General features: G+C 37.7%; 1 protein-coding gene across 6 annotated transcripts in view; it reads right to left on the minus strand.

Moving 5' to 3' along the window:
* Positions 1-23,498, minus strand: part of INPP4B (inositol polyphosphate-4-phosphatase type II B) — an 813,118-nt gene that overhangs the window by 420,879 nt on the left and 368,741 nt on the right. For all 6 annotated transcript variants that reach the window (XM_001091644.5, XM_015139258.3, XM_028848782.2 and 3 more), the window contains one exon: positions 7,193-7,256. The gene's annotated coding sequence lies outside the window, so the exon portion shown is untranslated. The remainder of the gene's footprint in view (positions 1-7,192; positions 7,257-23,498) is intronic.

The raw sequence follows: 23,498 nt of genomic DNA on the forward strand, positions 1-23,498 counted from the left end.
ATATATCATTGCAGTTTTGGTTTGCATTTCTCTTAGGATAAGTGATGTTGAGCACCTTTTCATATACTTGTTTGCTATTTGTGTGTCTTCTTTTGAGAAATGTCTATTCAAATATTTAGCCCATTTTTGATAGGATTATTAGATTTTTTTCTGTAGAGTTGTTTCAGATCCTTATGTATTCTGATTATTAACCCCTTGTCTGATAGGCAGTATGCAAATATTTTCTCCCATTCTGTGAATTGTCTCTTCATATTGTAGACTGTTTCCATTGCTGCACAGAAGCTTTTTAATTTGATGTGATCCCATTTGTCCATTTTTGCTTTGGTTGTCTATGCTTGTGGAGTACTGCTCAAGAAATATTGCCCAGACCAATGTCCTGGAGAGTCCCAATGTTTTCTTATAGTAGTTTCATAGTTTGAGGTCTTAGATGTAAATCTTTAATTCATTTTTATTTGTATATGGTGACAGATAGGTATCTAGCTCCATTCTTCTGCTTATGAATATACAGTTTTTCCAGCCTCATTTATTGAAAATACTGTCTTTTTCACAGTGTACGTTCTTGACACGTTTGTCAAAACTGAGTTCACTGTAGGTGTGTGGCTTTGTTCTTGGGCTCTCTATTCTGTTTCATTGGTCTACATGTCTGTTTTTATGCCAGTACCATGCTGTTTTTTACTATAGCCTTTATATTACTATAGCTGTTATATTACTACAGCTGTTATATTACTACAGCCTTGTAATATAACTTGAAGTCAGGTAATGTGATTCCTCCAGTTTTGCTCTTTATGTTCTTCATATAGAATATAAAATATAAAGAACATAAAATGTCATTCAGTTTTGTTATTTATATAGAATCTGTGCGCTATAATCTATAAATATTGATGAGAGAAATAAATAAGATCTATTTAAATAGATAGACTGTGCGCATGGATTAGAAGACGCATTATTGGTAAAAGGTCAGTTTTGCCCAAACTGATCTATAGATGATTGAATATAAATAAATCAAAATCCAAGCAAGAATATTAGCAGATATCAAGAAAAAGCTAATTCTAAACTATATATGGAAAGGCAAACAATGAATAGCAAAGTTTTGAGAAAGCAGAACAAAATCAGAGAACTCAAGCTACTTAATTTAAAAAATAACAAGACCTTGGAAGGAGAATAGTTACAGAATAATAAGACAGAGACAATACGTGCTTACATAATCAATTATTTTTTTGCAGATTCAAAGGCAATTCAATGGATAGAAAAAATAATTATTTCAATAGTGTAACAATTGAATGCCTATGTGCAAAGAAACAAAAAAGAACACATTTCAGACCTTATACAATTAACTCACTATTAATAATCTGATTACAAAACCTAAAACTATAAAGCTTATACAGAAAAATATAGGAGAAAATCCTATAGACCTTGGTGAAGATTTGTTAATATAACAGAAAACATAATACAATCCATAAAAGAAAATAATTTGTAAAGTTGACTTTATTGAAGTTAAAAACTTCCACTCTGTGAAATACACTGTTGAGAAAATGAAAAGACAAGCTACACATTGGAAAAAATATCTGCAAAACTCATATGCGATCAGGAATTTCAATATGGAATATTTAATGACCTTTTAGAACTCTATAAGGAACAAAAATATTCACTAAAAACAATGGACAAATAATTTAAATAGACACTACACCAAATAAAACATATAAGATATACTAATGGTAAATAAGCACATGGAAAAAATGTTGTGTCATTAGTCATTAAGAATATATAAATTAAAATCACAGAGAACTATCACTAGATACATATTAGAATAACTATAAATCATTCTAGAAGACTGACAATACCAATCTCTGTTAAGGGTGTTGACCAACTAGATCTCTCATACACTGCAAGTGGGAACACAAAATTGTATAGTTACTTTGGGAAAATACCTGGTAGCTCTTTTTTAGTTTTAGTTTCTGTTTATTAAAGACAGTGTTTCACTATGTTAACCAGGCTGGTCTCAAACTTCTGAGCTCAAGCAATCCTCCCACCTTGGCCTCCAAAAGTGCTGGGATTCCGGGCGTGAGCTACCATACTTGCCCCAGTCTGGTAGTTTCTTATAAAATTAAATACACACCTACAGCATGACTCAGCAATCTAACTTCTAGGTGTCTAGTCAAGAGAAATGAAATCTTTGATTACTCAAAAACCTGGACGCAGATGCTTTTAGTGGTTTTTAAGAAGCAACTAAAAATCCAAAACAATCCCAAAGATCTTCAAATAGTAAAAGGACAATTACACAGTAATAAACCTGTATAATAAAATAAAAAGGAATAAAGAGACAAATGGGTGAATGTCAAGCACAATATGGTAAGTAAAAAGTGGCCAGCTCAAAAGGCTGTGTAACGTATAATTCTATTTTAATGGCATAAATACAAAAGACAGAATTAAAGGTATAGAAAAAGTCCAGTAAGTAAGCAAAAGAATTTGACCATAAATGAACATGAAGAGGGAAGTTTTGTGGGATAATATTAAGTGTTCTGTGCCTTGATTGTGGTGGTGAGTGCATAAATGTGTGCACTTGTCAAAACTCAAAGAACTGTATGCCAAAGGTGAAAATTTTACTGTATGTAAATTTTTAAACAGTGAATAAAAATAAAAAGTATTTTAGAAGGGGTCATTAAATATTATGGTATTATTTATTTTACTTATATTTATTATTAATATGGCCAGGAGAGTGGGAAATGGCCTAAGAGAGGAACAATTTGAAACCTTTGATAATAACAAATGTGAAATCAATGAAAAGATTTGCAGGAATAAAAAAAGTAGCAAATAGAAATCCTTTTGACAAGGCAGTAAGAAGGATAAAACTGGGACAGAAATATTCACTCATCTATAAAGGAGCCAACAGTTGTCACAATTTAATTGATATGCTTCAATTTGATCTGAATACACATCAATAAAAAAGAGGCTCCCTTGGGTTTGGTGTGGCTGATAGAAAAATGGTAGAGCAGGCTTCTGTGGAGGAGCAGTTCTCAGCGTCATGTGTATATCCAAGTCATAAATCAGGGAGAAATACTCAAAATAAGTTTAGTCCACAAGGAAATTGATGCAGGCAGGTGTCCTGGGAATTAAGACACCTAGCTCACCGTGCTGCAGAGCCTGCCTCCTGACTTTGAGGAAAACAGTAACAAAAATTAAGGACTCATTCAAAAAGCCAACCTGACTCAGACAACTGATATGGCTGCAGCCTGGTGATCATGGCATAATTCATCCCACCAGTAACCTAGAAAGCAGTGTGGAAGGAAGCTGCAAGCTTTGCCAGTGGGACACTCCCTTGGTGTTTTTCTTTTTGTTTGTTTGTTAGTAAAGGTTGAGGGTAGAGTAGAGGATAGAAGGAAAGAGGCATTAACATATTATGTGGCTTGACTTCCACTGGCTGTATTTCAGGCTCAGTTTTCACAGATACGGATCAAAGGACAGTGCCTGAAAACAAACAAATAAAAACAAAACAAAGTTGATAAGATCATTATCTCAGGAAATACCTAGGACAGTTTCATGGAGACAATTATTTTTATAAGAATTTAATAAATTTTTGCATCAAAAACATGAAGGTCGATAAAAGGAAGGAAGAGGAGGAAGAATGAAATGAAGAAGGAAGGAGGAAGAATGGGAAAGAAAAACAGGGAAGAAAATATTGACAATGGAAGATATTAAAAAACGTGAGTAAAGACAAAAATGTAGTAATGTGGAATATACACAAATAATAGCAAACTGGCCAATCTGATGGTAGCAGTACATGCAGAAGCAGCACATTTTCAGATGGGTGATTATTCAGTCTGACTAGAATCTCTACTATCAATGAATGAAAAAAGTCACAGAAAAGTGTAATTTCTCTTACTCTAGATGTTAGATACGAGGTTTGTAAACCAGAGAATAGGACAATTTGGGCTGTTTGCACCCTAGCACTGTTAGTTCATAGCTTCACTCAATCAATCAAATATTAATTGAGCATCTATCAAGCTTAGCAGCATGCAAAGTGTTGTAATTCAGAAATTATATGTTACTATGCCTCTAACTGGAGTTTAAATCTGGATAGCAGAATCTAGAACATCTGCAAGAAAAAATAGTTTTAATAAAAGGATAAATGAATGTGCCTTTAAGTCTTTGCCTCCAGTGTACAGAATCAATAAGCACTTTCTCAATGTTTTGTATTTGCAATATTGTCTTAGATATATGTTCTTAAAGTTAGCCTCCTTGCTTTTTAAGCTCCTTCCCTTCCTTTCTAGAACTTACTATATCTAGATACGCTACTATATACCAGTCAATGTGTCAGTTAAGAGAGCAACAAGACAGAAACAATGTTGAAAAACAGAATTTGCAAATCCCATTTTAGAGAAGAGCTAACTGAGATTAAGAATAGTTACGAAATTTGTTCAGGGTCACACTAGAAACAAGTAAAGCAGCTGGGATTTAACCCAGGCTTCAAAATTCACAACCATTGCTTTTATCCTGAGAAAAATATAATCTCCAAAAACTATAATTTACAGATTACAAGACTCCTCATTTGGTTTGGAAAATTCCTCCTGAAAAAGGAAACAGTAAAGTTCAGTTTGGTGTCAAAAACATGCTCCCCAGAGGCCAACTAATTTTCAGATGGGTGATTATTCAATCCGGCGGGAATATGATGTTTTTCTTCCTACATTTATGCTTCAATGTTGGTCTATTTTCTTTCTTTTCTTTTTTTAAGAATCCATTTTCAATTAAGATTTCTAATTAGATTCCATGTTTGAGACACATCTCTAGTAGAAAGCAAATGGCAAGAGTAGTAATTAAAAAGCAGCTGTCTCTTGTCTTTCTGGAACGAAACAAGCCATTTTGTCTGTAAGTTATGAAATCCTAGGAAATTCTGTGATGTTTGTCTCAGTTTTTAATAACAGTCAACTTAATTGGAAGATGCTGAATTGGTCTAAAAAAGTCGATGCCCTTTCTAACACATATGTTGAAAATTTCTCTGCTAGAATAAGCATAAATCCACTCTGGGTTTTTCAGACTTTTAGTGCTGCAAAGACAAAATTTCCACATTTTATATAAAATCAAATCATTGGCCCAGCATGATAGCTAACACTTCTAATCCCAGCACTTTGGCAGGCCAAGATGGGCTGATCATTTGAGCTCAGGGGTTCACGACAAGAATGGAAACATGCCAAAACCCCATCTCTACAAAAAAATTAGACGGCATGGTGGTGCATGCCTGTAGTCCCAGCTACTGAGAGAAGCTGAGGTGGGAAGATCAGCTGATCCTGGGAGGTGAAAGCTGCAGTGACCCATGACTGCGCCATTGCAATCCAGCCTGAGTGACAAGAGTGAGACCCTGAGTGACAGAGTGAGATTCATGGAACATAGCTATTTCTTAAAGATCAAATCATTCTTTAAAGTACTAAAGTAGGCATTACCCCAAGTCATTTGCCTTACTTTAGGACTTTTTCAGAAGCCTGCATTATAAAACTTTATAAATCAAAGAGAATAAGCATTTTCGAAGGAAAGAAATATGATTCAGATTAACTGAGATGCAAACAGTTATTTGTGTAGCTTTTCTCTGTTTGGTTTAAGAGAACCAATATTACTAATGCTAATGTTGAAAATTATTTAGGAAGCTTTTACTCCAGTTGTTCTTGATATCTGAGGCTATATTTTCACATGTAAAGTATAATCAGGATTTGAGGCAATTAACCATATAATTAAGGTCAAGAAAAATCTTCAGCTGGAAAAAAAATAAACCAATAAAGCACACAGATTTTTTCTGGCTTGCATTATCTAGATTCTAGAAAATTATCTAACACAGTTTAATGCACATAGCCATAAAATAGGTCAAGTTCCCTAAAAGCAGGCCAGTCTCAGGTACAAAAGAAATCTCTTAAAATGCATATTCCCAAGAGGTAAACTTTTGAAAGATTTCCCAATATAATCCTGGAAATGACTTCAGGAAATAATAAGTTAAATAATAGTACAAACACACACACACACACACACACACACACACGTCGGGGTAAGGTGAGGTCAGGTGACAGACTCGAAAGCATCTATATACAGGGAACCAGGAGGGAAAACCAAATGACATCACACAGAAATGCAAGCAGAGCAAGTCCAAAGGCATCTTACGATGGATATTAAGGACCTATGGGGCTGGGCTTTTCATCTTATTTTCAGCCCAGCTTCATTTATATCTGTCTTCCCTTCTGTGACTTTACTGTAGCCACACTATTCTTCTTTTAATTATTTTCTTTCTTTTTTTCTTCATTTATTTTCTTTATTCCATGCTGTTCCATCTACCTGGGACTCTTTATTCTCATACTTTAGGTCTCAGTTTAAATGTCATCTTCCAGAGAAATAGCCTCTGTCTACCCAATCCACAGTAAATTCTTTACTTGTCTCCCAATATTTTATCCCATAGAATTCTGTTATTTTACATCATAGCACTTACCACCGCTTTTACTTATATATTGATATCTCCTGAGGGCCGGGCGTGGTGGCTCACGCCTGTAATCCCAGCACTTTGGGAGGCCTAGGCGGGCGGATCACAAGGTCAGGAGATCGAGACCATCCTGGCTAACACGGTGAAACCCCCTCTCTACTAAAAATACAAAAAATTAGCCGGGCTTGGTGGCGGGCGCCTGTAGTCCCAGCTACTCCGGAGGCTGAGGCAGGAGAATGGTGTGAACCCGGGAGGCGGAGCTTGCAGTGAGCCAAGATTGCGCCACTGCACTCCAGCCTGGGCAAGAGTGAGACTCTGTCTCAGAAAAAAAAAAAAAAAAAAAAAAAGATATCTCCTGAATCTCCTCTACTGGAATGTAAGTACTGCCTGATTTGTCCAATTCTAGAAAATCGCCTTACAGATGAGTGTTTCCCAAATAACAAAACCTTAGTGCATATGCATTGATTTGATAAGTAATAACATTATTTTTTAAAATTTCTTCACATTTCTGCCTACGGTAGTCCTGGCCTAACTAAAACTCTCAAAATTAGTTTAACGTATTAATAGAAATTAATTTATCTATAAAATTATGGCCACTCATCTATAACATGCAGTCACACATATGCTAAAATACTTAACTGGCATTATTGTAAAACATTTGGTTAATAAGTTTGAATTGATCATCAGTTGAAATGAATATAATGTGTTAATGTTATATGTTAAGAATGACTCTTGTACCTGATTTATGGTGTTTCCCTTGACAGAATTGCTCTTCGATTATTGTTTTGCTGGTTTCAAGGCTCTGCAAAAAATAAAAGGACAAAAAAGTCAGGATTGAGTGTTTACTGGAAATCTTCTTACTAAAGCACCCATAGGTAAAGTGTTTAATATATATGCTTATAGTACCCATCATTTAAACTTGGGGAGTTATCATCATCACAAGATTCATGGAACATAGCTATTTCTTATTTCTATCCCAAATTAGTCAGCTTTATTCAGCTCGTAGAGCTCCTCTAGAATAAATTATAGCTGATCCTTGTTTGCTGCTTAAGTGTGCCAAGTACTATCCTATGCCAGGCACTATTTTAAGTTACATGGATTAACTCATTTATTCCTCATAACTACTCAGCAAGAAAGGGTTAACTCAGCAGGCCTGAGTTACTCAAACTCTGCCCATCACAAAGAAAGGTGAATCTTCAGGTCTGGCCTTCAGTTAGCTTCTGGGAGATAACCTCTGAACTCCTGGAAGAGTCTACCTGGTAAGAGTGTTTTGTATGCATGAGGCCTTACACTATGCTGTTCCAGTTGGACCAGATAAATTTATTCTAAAATGTGATTTATGATGAACATTTATTTTTGCTTGTGGGAAGGGGGTCTGGTGTCTGAATCATCCAATGCTGCATGCTTATGTGAGTGATATCTAATACAACTCTAGAAACCAAAGCTTAACTGAGCTTCTCTGGTTTACCACACTTCATGGGTTACATATCATTTTGCTGGCAGCTTTAATCACATCTCCATGTGACTCCACTGGGAGAGGATACCTGGGAGTTTGTTCCCGGACTTTGCATCATGAACCTTTTCTCTTTGCTGTTCTTAATTTGTATACTTTCACTATAAGAAAGCATGACTATGATTATACAGCTTTTCTCTATCTTAGATGATACAGTTTGGCTGTGTCCCCATCCAAATCTCATCATGAATTGTAGTTCCCATAATCTCCACATGTTGTGGGAGGGACCTGGTGGGAGGTAATTGAATCATGGGGGTGGTTACCCAGTGCTGCTGTTCTCCTGATAGTGAGTTCTCACAAGATCTTATGGTTTTATAAGGGGATTTTCCCCCTTTTGCTCTGCACTTCTACTTGCTGCCACCATGTGAAGGACGTGTTTGCTTCCCCTTCCATCATAATTGTAAGTTTCCTGAGGCCTCCCCAGCCCTGTAGAACTGTGACTCAATTAAACTTCTTTCCTTTATAAATTACCCAGTCTCAGGTATATCTTTATTAGCAGCATGATAACAGACTGATACATTAGTAAATCATCAAGCCTAAAGGTAGTCTTGAGGACCCACAATACAAGCACCCTATGAGGGAGGTACCATTATTATTACATAGAGAGAATTTGGCAAAGACAGGTGAAGTAATTCAGTCAGAGTCCCACAGGCAAAGGGTAGTATTTGAATTTCAAACCACTGACCTCCCAAAGTGCACTTTGGGAGGCTGAGATGGGCGGATCACGAGGTCAGGAGATCAAGACCATCCTGGCTAACCCAGTGAAACCCCGTCTCTACTAAAAAATACAAAAAACTAGCCGGGTGAGGTGGCAGGCACCTGTAGTCCCAGCTACATGGGAGGCTGAAGCAGGAGAATCCCGTAAACCCGGGAGACGGAGCTTGCAGTGAGCTGAGATCCGGCCACTGCACTCCACCCTGGGTGACAGAGCGAGACTTCGTCTCAAAAAAAAAAAAAGACCACTGATCTAGTTCCAGAGTTTGGGCATTTTACCACTATATATCATGCTATAAATAAATAAATTTACTATTATATCTAATTCAATAAGTGTATTAAAAAAGTTACCTGGTTCTTTTTTCTATTTTATTATCAGGAACAGTTTTCAAATTGTAAATTTACTATCAGTTGCCAAGATTTCATACTATTTGGTCAAAAGATGTAGTAACTCATTGGATTAATGTTGTTGTTTCACCATTGTACATTATTTGAAAGAAACTTTCCCCTAGTAATGTCAATAATGCAGATGAGATACACAATTTTCTCATTCACATTATTATATATCTCTCATCATTCTGTATTGTTTTCAATATAAGAAGGTGAAACTACAAAGAATAAGCTTTAAATTATACCAGGCCTCCTTTAATTTGGGGAAAACAAAATATTCCAATTTTTCTTAAGTTTTCTCATTTTTTGAGCCTGGTAGACCCAGAGTTGCTTTTAAGATAAGTGTTAAGAAAAAAAAACATGTTTCATAATAAGAGAAATCATGAAACTGATCACTTAGTTGCAACTAAAGAAAATACAAACCATCTATTACTAAACTCAAAACAGAAAATAATATAGAAAAGTCACATGTTTGCTATATCAAACTTCCATCAGGTAGACTTTACAAGACACTTTGGTCAAAGTTTTGTGGTCCTTAAGTGTCTGAGATAGGAGTTTTATTTTAACACTTGAACAACATCATAATTTATCTTTTATCTTTTTCAAACCCACCCAAAGCTAAGCATTGTGCTCTGTTGTATAGAGTAGATGGCAGTGTCCTGTCCTTATTGATAGAACAGACTGCACATCTCTTCTGGATGTTTTAGCTGACATCACTTCTGCAAAGGTGATGAGTTTAACTTGCAAATAAAATAAGAACACACAGAGGCCAACATAGTCTCATATAGTCCATAGTGTCCAAATAAGCCCTTGAATAATTTTTTTAAATACCAGTAATGCATACAGAAGAAGGGTAACACTTTATATAGCAACGAATAAATACATCAAATACAAACTGGATAGCTGTGCAAGTCCAAAGAACAAAAGTTTATGATGCAGAAAGGTCAACTGTCTTACGTGAGTCTGAGTCTTTCAGACTTTTTTTTGTTCCCATTATGGAGTCATTCATTACTTGTCAGCTCCCATCACGTAGCAAGAACCAATATTTACTAAAACCCACTGAAGTGTGTAGTCACCTTAAATACACATCCCACAGAGTTAATGCAAATAAGGCCTTATTTAACATTTATCATTATCTTCATGATAAATGACCAAATAGGATATTTTCTTTAATTAGGACATAAAAGTTTTCTTTCAGTAGAAAATTCAAACTTCTATCTTAAACAACTTCTGGGTGTTAAACTGAATTGAACATTATTGTTTAGAATTAAAATGCAGAATATTGAAAAAAATTGAGGTGGCCTCCTATTGTGCTTCCACCTTATTCTATATAGGCTAGTGCCTTCTTTGGTCCCTGTATCCATTCTTTTTGTGGCCCTTGATATGGGGTTTGGATGTTTGTAGATTCCAAATCTCAGGCTGAAATGTGATTCCCAACATTGGAGGTGAGGCCTAGTGGAAGGTGACTGGATCCTGGGGGAGGATCCCTCATGAATGGCTTAGCGACATCCCCTTGGTGATAAGTGAGTTCTCGCTCCAAGTTCACGTGATACTTGGTTGTTTAAACGAGTGTGACACCTCCTCCCCACCTTGCTCCCTCTCTCACCATCTACGTGCCTGCTTCTCCTTTGCCTTCCACCATAATTGGAAGCTTTCTGAGGCCTCACGAGAAGCAAATCCTGTCACCACACTTCCTATGGAATCTACAGAACTGTGAATCAAATCTCTTTCATTTACAAATTACCTAGCCTCAGATATTCCTTTATGGCAATGCAAAAGCAAACTAAGACAGAAAATTGGTACTGAGGAATGGGCTGTTGCTATAAAGGTTCCAGAAACTATGGAAGCAGCTTTGGAAGTGGATAATGGGCAGAGGCTGAAAGAGTTTGGAAGGCTCACAAGAAGCAGGAAGATGAGGAAAAACTTGGAACTTCTTAGAGACTGGTTAAATGGTTGTGATGAAAATGCTGACAGAGATACAGACATTGATGTCCAGGCTAAAGAGATCTCAGGTGAAAATGGGAAACTTATTGGGAACCAGAATAAAGGTCACCCTTCTTATTCCCTAACAAAGAACTTGACTGCATTCTGTCCAAGCCCTAGGAATCTGTGGAAATTTGAATTTAAGACCGATGACTTAGGGTATCTGGCAGAAGAAATTTCTAAGCAGCAAAGCATTCAATATGTGATCTGGCTGTTTCTAACAACCTAAATGAGATACAAGGGCAAATAAATGACTTAAAATTAGAATTTACAATTAAAAGGGAAGCAGTAAAAGTAAAGTAAAAGTTTGAAAAATTTGCAGCCTGGCCATGTGGCAGAGAAAAAGCATTTTCGGAAAAGGAATTCAAGCAAGCTGCAGAGCAACTACTTGCTAGAGAGACTGGCATGACTAAAAGGGAGCCAAGTGCAAATACCTAACACAATGGAAAAAAGGTCTCAAAGGCATTTTATGAGTCTTCAAGGAAGCCCCTGCCATCATAGTCCCAGAGGCCTAGGAGGAAAGAATAGTTTCCCGGGCCAGGTTCAGGGCCCCATTGCCCTGATCAGCCTTGGGATACTGCTTCCCACATCCTGGCCACTCCATCTCTAACCTTGACTCAGTGGGGTTTAGGTACAGGTATAGCTCAGGCTGCCACTTTGAAGAGCACAAGCTGTTATACACCTTGGTTGCTTCTACATGGTGTTAAGCCTGCAGGTGCACAGAATACAAGAGTGAAAGAGGCTTGGCCACTCCCACCTAGATTTTAGAGGATGTGTAGGAAAGCTTGGTTGCCCAAGTAGAAGTCTATCACCAGTGCAGAGCCCCAACAGAAAAACTCTACTAGGGGAATGCTGAGGGGAAATGTGGGATTGGAGACCCACAAAGAGTCTGCACCAGTGCACTGCCTAGTAGAGCTGTGGTAAGGCGGTCACTGAACTCCAGACCTGAGAAGGGTAGAGCCACCAGTAGATTGCAGCTTCAGCATGGAAAAGCTGCAGGCACTCAACTCTAGCCTAGGAGAGCAGCCATGTGGACCCACAGAAGCCACAAGGGCAGGGCTTCCTAAGGCCATGAGAGCCCAGCCCTCACACCAAGATGTGGGACATGAGGTCAAAGGAGATTGTTTTGAAGCTTTAAGATTTAATGACAGCCCTGCTGGGTTTCTGACTTGTGTGGGGCCTATTGCCCCCCTTTTTGGCCAATTTTCTCCCCTTTTGGAATGAGAATGTTTACCCAGTGCTTGTACCACCATTGTATCTTGAGAGTCAATAACTAGTTTTTTGTTTGTTTATCTCACAGGCTCATAGATGGAAGTAACTAATTTCCAGATGAGACTTTAGACTTGAGACTTTTGAGTTAATGTTTGCATGAGTTAAGACTTTGGGGGCCTATTGGAAAGGCATGATTGGTATTTTGAAATATGAGAAAGACATGAGATTTGGGAGTCCAGGGGCAAAATGATGTGGTTTGGATGTTTGTCCCCTTAAAATCTCATGTTGAAATGTGATTCTCATTGTTGAAGGTGGGCCTGGTCAGAGGTGACTGGATCATGGAAGAGGATCGCTCATGAATGGCTTAGCACCACTCTCTTGGTGATTAGTGAGTTCTCGCTCTAACTTCATGCAATATCTGGTTATTTAAAAGAATTTGGTACCTCCCCTCCCTCTCTTGCTCCCTCTCTCACCATGTGATGTGCCTGCTCCTCCTTTGCCTTCCACCACGAGTGGAAGTTTTTTGAGACCTCATCAGGAACAGATTTCTAGTAACTATGCCTCCTGGAAAGCCTGAAAAACCATGGAACAATTAAACCTCCCCCTTTTTTTTTTGAGATGGAGTCTCCCTCTGTTGCCCAGGCTGGAGTGCAGTGGCGGGATCTCCGCTCACTGCAAGCTCCGCCTCCCGGGTTCATGCCATTCTCCTGCCTCAGCCTCCCAAGTAGCTGGGACTACAGGCACCCGCCACCACGCCCGGCTAATTATTTGTATTTTTAGTAGAGACAGGGTTTCACCATATTAGCCAGGATAGTCTCAATCTCCTGACCTCGTGATCCACCCACCTTGTCCTCCCAAAGTGCTGGGATTACAGGCGTGGGACACCGCGCCCGGCCTTAAACCTCTTTTTCTTATAAATTACCCAGCTCCAAGTGTTTCTTTACCATGATGCAAAAGCAAATTAACACAGCCCTAGATGAGATTTTCATAACATCCTTTTGTTTTTTTTTTCCCTACTCCAGGATCCTGGTGTGATGGGGATATAGCTAAAGTCAGAGATGACTATTTGTCTTTTCCATCTTACTCCATGGAAGAAAACTGGGCCTCGTGCTGACCCCCAATAGCCTGAATAACTCCAGGTTAAGGGCCCACATCAGTGAGAGGTTTTGGGGATATTATAGCAAAGGCAGAAGCTGAGTGAGACAGAATTTAGAAGAGATCAAGGAGAGACCATGCCATGTCAGTCAGCAAATTCTGCAATATGGCTGCTATGATTTGGATGTTAGTTTCTCCAAACCTCATGTTGAAATTAGATCCCAAATGATGGAGATGAGGTCTAATGGGAGATGCCTTAGTCATGGGGGTGGATCCCTCATGAATAGATTAATGCCACTTTCTGCAGGGAGTGAGTCCTCACTTTATTAGTTTCCACAAGAGCTGATTCTTAAAAAGAACCTAGAACCTCCCCTCTTGCTCTCTCTTGCCTCCTCTCTTACCATGTGATCTCCGCACACACTGGCTCCCCTTCCCCTTCCACCATGAATATAAATAGCCTGAAGCCTTCATCAGATGCAGGTTTTCGTTCACCTGCAGAACCATAAGCCAAATAAACCTCTTTTCTTTATCAATAATCCAGCCTCAGGTATTCGTTTATAGCAATATAAATGAACCAAGACAACGGGTTTTCATGGGTTCTGAGAACCCATACACTTGTTCCATAATAGGTCCAGCATTGAAATGTTTGCCTTAGAAATTATTCAAATATAGTTACTAGAATCTAGAGTAAACTACTTTTAAGATAAACGTTAAAATTAAATCTAATTTCCCGAAGGTTTTAAAAATCTTATAGTTGTTGCTCAATTTCCATCCCTAACTGTAAAGTCAAAGTAGGATTAAGCTGACAATGGCATTCTCAACATAGCCTTCAGGTCAACAGAAAAATTAAAAAATATATATATATATATATATATTAGAGCTAATAAAATAACTCAAAATTCAAGGATGCAAGGTAAATTTGCAGCAATAGCTTTTCTATATAATAGCAAAAAATAGAAAATAAAATTTCCAAATGAATGCAGCTCCCAATAGCAGCAATAATAATCCAAATTACTATAGCAGCAACAACAAAATCAATAAAGAAATTATGAATAACTCTGTAAGGAAAATTATAAGAAGCTATAAAGAGAAGTAAAGAACTGTAACACATATGTAAGTAGGAAATTATTTACAGTATAAATATCAATTCCTTCCAAATTAATTTGTATTTTTAGTATAATTCCAATGAAAATTCTAATGAAAGTAATTTTAGAAGCTCTTAAAATTTTCCAATGCTTATTTGAAGAAAGTATTCTAGATCATAAAGAATATTCTGAATATGAATATTAATAAAATGTTTTGTCTAATGATAAAATATGTTTTGTGACATAACATGTAACAAACACAGTGAAGAAATGGCTGAGAAAGTTATGTACAGATTAGAGGGAAAATATGGGTATCCCAGAAACATTCAATTTTATGTATTCGTTCATTCAATAAATATATAATGCCTGTCATATGCCAAGCACTGTGCTAATTATCAAAGGGACAATACAATTCCTTCAGATGTTTGGTGGGGAAAAATTAACAATTATTTTTATTACAATTGAAATTGATATAAATGGGCATAGGACTTCAAAGTTGCATATTATACATACTAACCCCAGTGTATAATAAAGTGAGCATCACAAATTAATAAAAAAGAAATGAATTATTTAATGATTGTTGAGACAGTTGCCTTCTTTTTGGAATAAAATCAATTATGTCCCAGTAGACAGGGATATAAATTCCAGATGTATTATGGAAGTAAATACAAAATTAAAAAATAAAGAAAAATGGAATTGATTATTTTTACACCTTTTGGAGGGGTCAACTCTACTTCTGAATCTTATAAGTGCTAGAAGAAATTATAAAGAAAATGCCTGTAAGATTGGGCTATGCAAAAAACTTTCCTAGTTAAATAGGAACAGACATAAAATTATTTGCAACAAAAGCAATATACTAAAATCTATTTTGTACAAATACTAAATATCAAGTGAGAAATATTTAAAAGATGCTTCACAGTGAAGGAACAATTCATGAATAAACATGAAAATGTTCAACTTCATTAATACTCAAGGAAATAACCATTATAAATAATGATCAACAATATTTCATCTAACAAATTGGCAAAGAAGAAAAAGTTCGTACTTGATGCTATTTTGAGATTGCTTTGAATGCTACTTTCCTACATTCCCAGAGTGTTTTCTAAGAACTCTAAAAGTGTTCCTACCCTGTCCCAGAAAATCTAGGAAGCATTCTCACCATATGTGGTTAGCACAAGATGCTCATTTCAGACACATCCTATTTTAATACCCACTATACAATAATGCTGTTTAGGCAAATGACTGTCAAATATTTATCATGACATTACAGGTACCACAGGAAACATGTGGGAGGCATGCAATAAATATGTTGAATGTTGAATAAATTAATGAGCTTGTTTCTTCATCATTAAATAAAAGTGTGACATTGGCTTTTCAAAAAATATGTTTTCATATTCTTTGATTGAGTAATTCTAATTTTGGGTTTCCATTCTAGAGAAATAATCCTAAATATAGAAAAAAGTTATATACATAAATTACCACAATATGACTAAAGTAGGAAAGAAATAGAAACATCCTAAATATTCAACAACAGAGAAATCTTTGAATAAATTGCATTAACTAATTTGATGGAATACTAGGTCACTATTAAAAAGATGTTAATGAAGAGTTTAAAATGGCTTATACCAAAATGTTAAATGTAAAAAGCTGTATTAAAAGTTGTATATCTCATTTATGACTATGGGTTGTGTAGCACGTAAAACTCCACGTAAAATTCCATCTTACTATTCTTTAACTTTATTTCCATGAAGAAATTACCTAACTTAAGTCTGCTTTTTTCATCTATAAAATGGGAAAATAATAATACTGGCTATCACCAAATGCTGTCATTTTTAATTAATGATCAAAATAGATAATTCAAACAATGTTAGCTATACCTATCACACAGTAAGTATTCATGTTTCTACAGCTATAGCTTTTTTTTTTTTTTTTAAGTATTAAATGAAAACAAAACCTAGCATACCAGAAAGTCTAAATGCTAATACGTCAATGTGTTGGCAGCAGTTATTTTTGTGTGGTGGATTTGGCTATCCAAAACATTTGGAACATCTCTCCTACGTCAAGGAAACATCCCACCTTACAAGTTCACACATCACCAAGACGGATGCTAGAAATCCACTTCTTAGTCTTCCTTACACATAGAGAACAAATATATGGCCTAGGCTTTTCTGATACCATTGTCCAAGACTTCAGCTCAAAAAAAGAATCCATCTAGCAATGCATTCTGAGAGATGACACCTTTGCCAGCTCTCAAGACAGTGGGGGCAGAGGTTCTGCCCTGAGGCCCAGCATCAGCAGTATGGGCAGAGATACCTGTGCTAGCAGCAGTCACAGTGAGATTTCTTTGGAGCAGTGCTCATGTGTATTTGGCTGGGGTTGGAGCTCCTGAGCACCCGCCCTCCAAGCCTGAGCCTCTGTTCTTTAGGATTTTAATGGATCCTAGGCACTCTTGCCTTCACCAGCCCCTTCCTCCATAGTATACACAAACACGCACATGTATATGTTATATAATAATAGTTTATGACTGTATTGGTATAAAGATATATTAATATCATGTAATAAAAATTTTTCAACCTACAAATTATTTTCTTTTTCAGATTTTCAAAGCATTGTGGGCCTTAGCAGTATGCCTATTGGGTAAGTTCACCCTGCTTAATGTTTTCAAAGGAATTCCTTTTCCCTTTAAACTAGCTAGAGTATATTTTCTGCAACTAAGGAACCTGACTGTACAGGTGGCAAAACTACAGTGAAATTTTCACTTTGTTGAACATTTCTAGGAATTCTTAAATTCTTTGGAAAAGTATGTCTTACTTAGTAAAGAGAAAATAACACATTTATGAAGAAAAAAAGAAAATCTAAACAATTAATTTATCTTCAGTAGCTTATAGCATCAAATGAAAAAAATATGCATATCTCAGAATCTTAAGCTACAAAAGTACTGTAAAGATCGTTGTAGGAAAAAAAAAGTCATTGTGTCCAATTATCCATCTGCCATTTCAATTACCTTTACCCCATACCCTGACCAAGTTGTCATTGTCAGTAATACTCAGCCCAGTAAGTACTATCTCTGGAAGAAAATCAAACATTCTGTCTCTTGATTATATGACTGTTAAAAGTTCCTCTTTAATACTGAAAAAGAAAATATATTTCTGAAATATTTTTCCCCAAATGTATCTCCAATATCTGAATATTCTTTATGTTCCCACTTTAGATCCCCAATACCAGTGCCTCAGAATTATTACATAGCTCCCCAACTCAAAAGACTCTTATATCTACAGCACAAACTTTTTCCTTTGATTCTGTATCAATCTATGATTACGGAGGCCACCCACTGCTCCAAGGCAGAGATGTGAATTACTGAATCAGAGGCACTATATCTCTTCAGATCATTATTTCTTTGACTCCCATCAGAAGAATACAAACTTGCATGAGGCCATAGTTTAAAAGGAAATATGGAATCCAATACAAAAGCAGACATTCGTATTTTGAAAAGAAAAACTTTTCTACTTCATGAATTTTTCTTGAAGTAGCTACCCAAAACAAAATAGTAAAAACTACACAAAACTAGAACTCTGGCAATACCAATTTTCAGTCTTGGTACTGCTCCTAAATCCTATTACCTATAAAATCACGGTCTCTCAGATAAATTAATGAAGACGTTTTAGACTCTCAACATTTGATGACTTGACTTTTAATAAAGATTAGACCCCTTAGGTCATTAGCTACATGACTAAGGAAAATTAATAAAACTTATCAGTGTCATCCGATTTATAGTTGATATTTCCTTTTTGGGGGAAAAACCAAAATGGCAGACTAGAAGCAGCTCACGTGTGCTGCTTCTAGAGGAAACAAAAGGGCTAGTGAACATTGACCCTACAGGCTGATCATCTGAGCAACCACATCAGAATCCATCAAGGCAGCAGAGGAACACAGAGAGCAGAAAGGAGCAAAGCTGGACACCAGCCTGTCTGGGCTTAACGCAGAGCCAGGAGAACCTCTCCAAAATAGAAAAGGATAAGTAAGACCCCTCTTTGGGATACACACTATCTACAGGGACAAATGCAAGACAGGGAATGAGAGCATCCCTTTGGCCCACTCCACGACCCCCCACCATGCTTCTCTACTGAGGCAGATGTTTTGTGGGGGCAATTCTCTACAAGGGGAACTCTAAAAGACCTTGGCCTCAGAGCAGACCATCACCAGCACAATAGCCCCAACAGAGGTTGCAGCCGTGGTGCCTGAGAGCAGTAAGATTGCTCCACCCAGCTCACCGGACAAGGTTCCGTGTTAGGTTCTAGCCCAGTGGTCCCACTACTGCTTTAACTTGGCTGGCAGCCACCATCTCCTGTTGTCCTTGGAAGTACCCAGACAGCAGGGCTGGTGACCCCATGACCCCCACAGATAGCCAGATGGGAAACACCTGCTAGAACTTCTAGTCCAGCAGACTCATTTCCCTGTGAACTCAGCTGGAAACTGCAGCTTCCTGTTATCCCGGGAAGCACCCAGATGACAAGACAGGTGACCTCACCCACCCTTGTCACGGATAGCCAGATGGACAATGCTTGCTAGTTTCTGGCCTAGTGGTCCCACTTCTGTGTGTACTCAGCCTTAAGGCATAGCCTCCTGTTGTCCCAGGAAACATCCGGGCTGCAAGGCAGGAGACCCCACCCAGCCTCACCACTAGCAGCCGGGAGGGCAACACTTGCTAGAGCTTCTGGTCCAGTGGTTCCACCTCTGTCTGAACTGTCAGTAGACACAGCCTCCTGTTGTCCTGGGAAACATCTGGGTAGCTGGGCAGGTGACCCTGTCCATTCTCACTATGGGTATCCAGGCTAGCCATACCTGCCAGAGCTTCCAGTCCAATGATCCCTCTTCTGTCTGAACTCAGCCAGTGAGTGCAGCCTCCTGTTGTCCCAGGAGACATTCAGACAGCAGGGTAAGTGATCCTGCCCTTGCCTCCAACTGCTGTTAGCTAGGCTGGCAATGCCTGTTAGAGCTTCCAGCTCAGTGATCCTTCTGCTGTCTGAGCTCGGAAGGCAGGCACAGCCTTCTGTTGTCCTGAGAAAACCCTGTAGAGTAGGGTAGGTGACCACAGGTGGGTAACCACAGGGTGAGTGACCCCACCCACTCCCACTGCTAGTATCCAGGCAGGCAACACCAACTAGAGCTTTTAGCCTATCAGTCCCACTTCTGTGTGAACCTAGCTGGAGGGCACAACCTCTTGTCCAGGAAAACACCTGGACAGTAGGGCAGACTACCCCACTGACTCCCGCTGCTGGTAGCCAAGCAGGCAACGCCTGCTAGAGCTTCCAGCCCAGCAATCCCACTTCTATGTGAATTCAACCAGAAAGAACAGCCTCCTGTTGTCTGGAGAAACATCCAGATGGTTGGATAAGTGATTCCACCTACCCCTCTCTCTCTTAGCTAGGTAAGCTACACCTGCTAGAGCTTCTGGCCCAGTGGTTCTACTTTTGCCTAAATTTGTCAAAGACCACAGCCTCCTATTGCCCCAGAAACCACCTGGATGTAGAAACTATCTGGATGGTAGGGCGAGAAACTCCACCCACACCCACCTCTCATAGCCAGATAGACCACACCTGCTAGAGCTTCTAGACCAGCAGTTTTGCTTCTGTCTGCACTCTGTGGACAGGTGCAACCTTGTGATCTCCCAGGAAGCACAACAACAGCAGATTAGAACTGACCCAGAAAAGATATGGCCTGTCTGCCAACTGTGGCCCCTGCCTGAGAGAGCCCCATGGATCAGAACACTTAACAAAAGAAATTTGGGCATAGAGACAGTAACTGGAGGGGACACCTCCAAGACCCAGGAGTAGAATAGAATTAAAACTAGTCGACTGAACCCATCTTGTACCACAAGCAAATTTGCAAGGGCATCAGAGAAGATAAAAGCAAATAAACAAGAAACCCAAAAAACAAAACAAGAAACAAAACAAAACATCTAAAGGACAGCAACTGCAAGGACTGAAGGAATATCAGCTCACAAACATGAGAAAAGAACAGTGCAAAACTCTAGCAACTCAAAAGGCCAGAGTGTCCTTCTTACCTCTAAACAACCACACTACTTGCCCAGAAATGGTTCTTACCTGGGCTGAAATGGCTGCAATGTCAGAAATAGAGCTCAGAACATGGATTGGAATGAAGATTATCGACATTCAAAAGAAAGATGAAATCCAATTCAATGAATCTAAGAAATATAATAAAATGATACAGAAACTAGAAGACAAAATGGCCATTTTAAGAAAGAACCAAACTGAGCTGATAGAAGTGAAAAATTGACTTCAACAATTTTATAGTACAATTGCAAGTATTAACAGCAGAATCAACCAAGAGGAGGAAAGAATCTCAGAGCTCAAAGACTGTTTCTCTGAAATAACTCAGACAAAAAACAAACAAAACTAATAGAGAAGAATGAACAAAACCTCTGAGAAACATGAAATTATGTAAAGAGATCATATTTGTGACTCATTGGCATCACTGAAAGAGAGAGGCACAAAATAAGCAACTTACAAAACATTTGAGGATATCATGCACAAAATTTCCTCAACCTCATTAGAGAGGCAAACATTTAAATTCAGGAAATGTAGAAAATCCCTGTGAAATACTATACCAGAAGACCATCCCCAAGACATAATTATCAGATTCTTCAATGTTGAAATGAAAGGAAAAATATTGAAGGCAGTTAGAGAGAAGGGACAGGTCACCTACAAAGAGAACTCCATTAGGATAACCGCAGACCTTTCAGCTGAAACCTACAAGCCAGAACAGACTGGAGGCCAATAGTCAGTATTAATGAAGAAATTCCAACCAATAATTTCATATGTAGCCAAACTAAGCTTCACAAGCAAAGAAGAAATAAGATACTTTTCAGAAAAGTATATGCTAAGAGAATTTATTACCACTGGACCTGCCTTATAAGAGGTTCTTAAGAGAGTGCTAAATCTTGAAAGGAAAGACTGTTACCAGCCACCACAAAAACACACTTAAGTACATAAACCATTAACACTATAAAGGAACCACACAATCAAGTCTGCATGATAACCAGCTAACAATACAATGACAGGATCAAACCTTAAATGTAAATGGACTGAATGTCCCAATAAAAGCACAGAGCAGCAAGTTGGATACAAAAGCAAGACCCAACTGTGCTGTCTACAAGAGACCCATCTCACATGCAGTGACACCTATAAGCTCAAAGAAAAGGGATAGAGAAATATCTACCAAACAAACAGAAAAAAGTAGGTGTCGCTATTCTAATTTCAGGTAAACCAGACGTTAACAGTGATCAAAAATGACAAATAAGGGCATTACAAAATGGTAAAGGGTCAAATTCAATAAAAAGATCTAACTGTCCTATGTATACACTCTTAATGCAGGAGCACCCAGATTCACAAAGCAAGTTCTTAGATACATAAGAAAAGTCTTAGATAACCACACAATAATAGTGAAAGACTCCAAAACCCCACTGACAGACAGTATTAGAGTGATTATCAAGGCAGGAAAGTAACAACGATATTCAACACCTGAACTTGACATTTGACCAAATGTCATCTATAATATCATCTATAATACTGTCCATCCCAAAACATTCTTCTCATTGGAACATGGCACATACTCTAAAATCAACCACACAATTGGTGATAAACCAATACTCAGCAAATTCAAAAACAGTGAAATCATACCAAACACACTCTTGTACCACTGCACAATAAAAATAGAAAACAATATTAAGAGAATTGCTCAAAACCATACAGTTACATGGAAATTAAACAACATGCTCCTAAATGACCTTTTGGTAACCAATAAAATGAGCACAGAAATCAATAAATTCTTTGAAACTAATAAGAATAAAAGTTCAACCTATCAGAATCTCTGGGACACAGCTAAAGCAGTGTTAAGAGGGAATTGGATAGGGCTAAATGCCCACATCAAAAAGTTAGATTTCAAATTAAAAACTAACATCAAACCTAGAGGAACTAGAGAAACAAAAGCAAACTAACCCCAACACTAGCAAAAGAGAAGAAATAAGCAAAATTAGGGCTGATCTGAAGGAAATTGAGATTCAAAAAAAAATCAACAAATCCAGAAGTTGTTTTTTGAAAAATAAGAATAAAAGAACACTTACTACACTAATAAAGAAAAAAAAGAGAGAGAGAATATCCAAATAAAAACAATAAGAAACAACAAAGGAGAAATTACCACTTGACCTCACAGAAATACAAAAAACTCTCAGAGAATACTATGAAAAACTCTCTACACCCAAACTTAAAAACCTGGAAGAAATTGCTAAATTCCTGAAAACATACAACTTCCAAGATTAAACCAGGAAGAAACTGAATCTCTGAATAGACCAATAACGAGTTCTGAAATTGCATCAGTAATACAAATCCTACTAAACATAAAAAGCCCAGGACCAGAGGGATTCACAGGCAAATTCTATCAGATATATAAAGAAGAGATGATACCATTTGTACTGAAACTATTCCAAAAAATTAAAGAGAAGGGACCCTTCCCTAAGTCGTTCTTTGAGACCAGTATTATTCTGATATCAAGACCTGGCAGAATCACAACAGAAAAAAGAAAACTTCAGGCCAATATCCTTGATGAAGATAGATGCAAAAATATTTTACAAAATACTAGAAATTGAATCCAGCAGCACATCAAAAAGCCAATCTACCATGATCAAGTAGGCTTTATCCCTGGGATGCAAGGTTGGTTTAACAAATAGAAATCATTAAATTTGATTCATCACACAAACAGAACTGAAAACCACATGATTATCTCAGATGCAGAAAATGCTTTCAATAAAATTCAGCATCCATTTACATTAATAACTCTCAACAAACTAGACATTGAAGGAATATACCTAAAAATAATAAAATAATACCTAAAAATAACAAAAGTCATTTACGACAAACTCACGGCCAACATCATATTGAACGGGCAAAAGGAGAATTCCCCCTGAGAACTGGAACAAGAAAGGTCCCCACTCTCATCACTCATTCAACATAATATGGGAAGTTCTAGCCAGAGC

The sequence above is a fragment of the Macaca mulatta genome, chromosome 5 (genome assembly GCF_049350105.2).
Source record: "Macaca mulatta isolate MMU2019108-1 chromosome 5, T2T-MMU8v2.0, whole genome shotgun sequence".
In the NCBI taxonomy this organism is placed as follows: Eukaryota; Metazoa; Chordata; class Mammalia; order Primates; family Cercopithecidae; genus Macaca; species Macaca mulatta.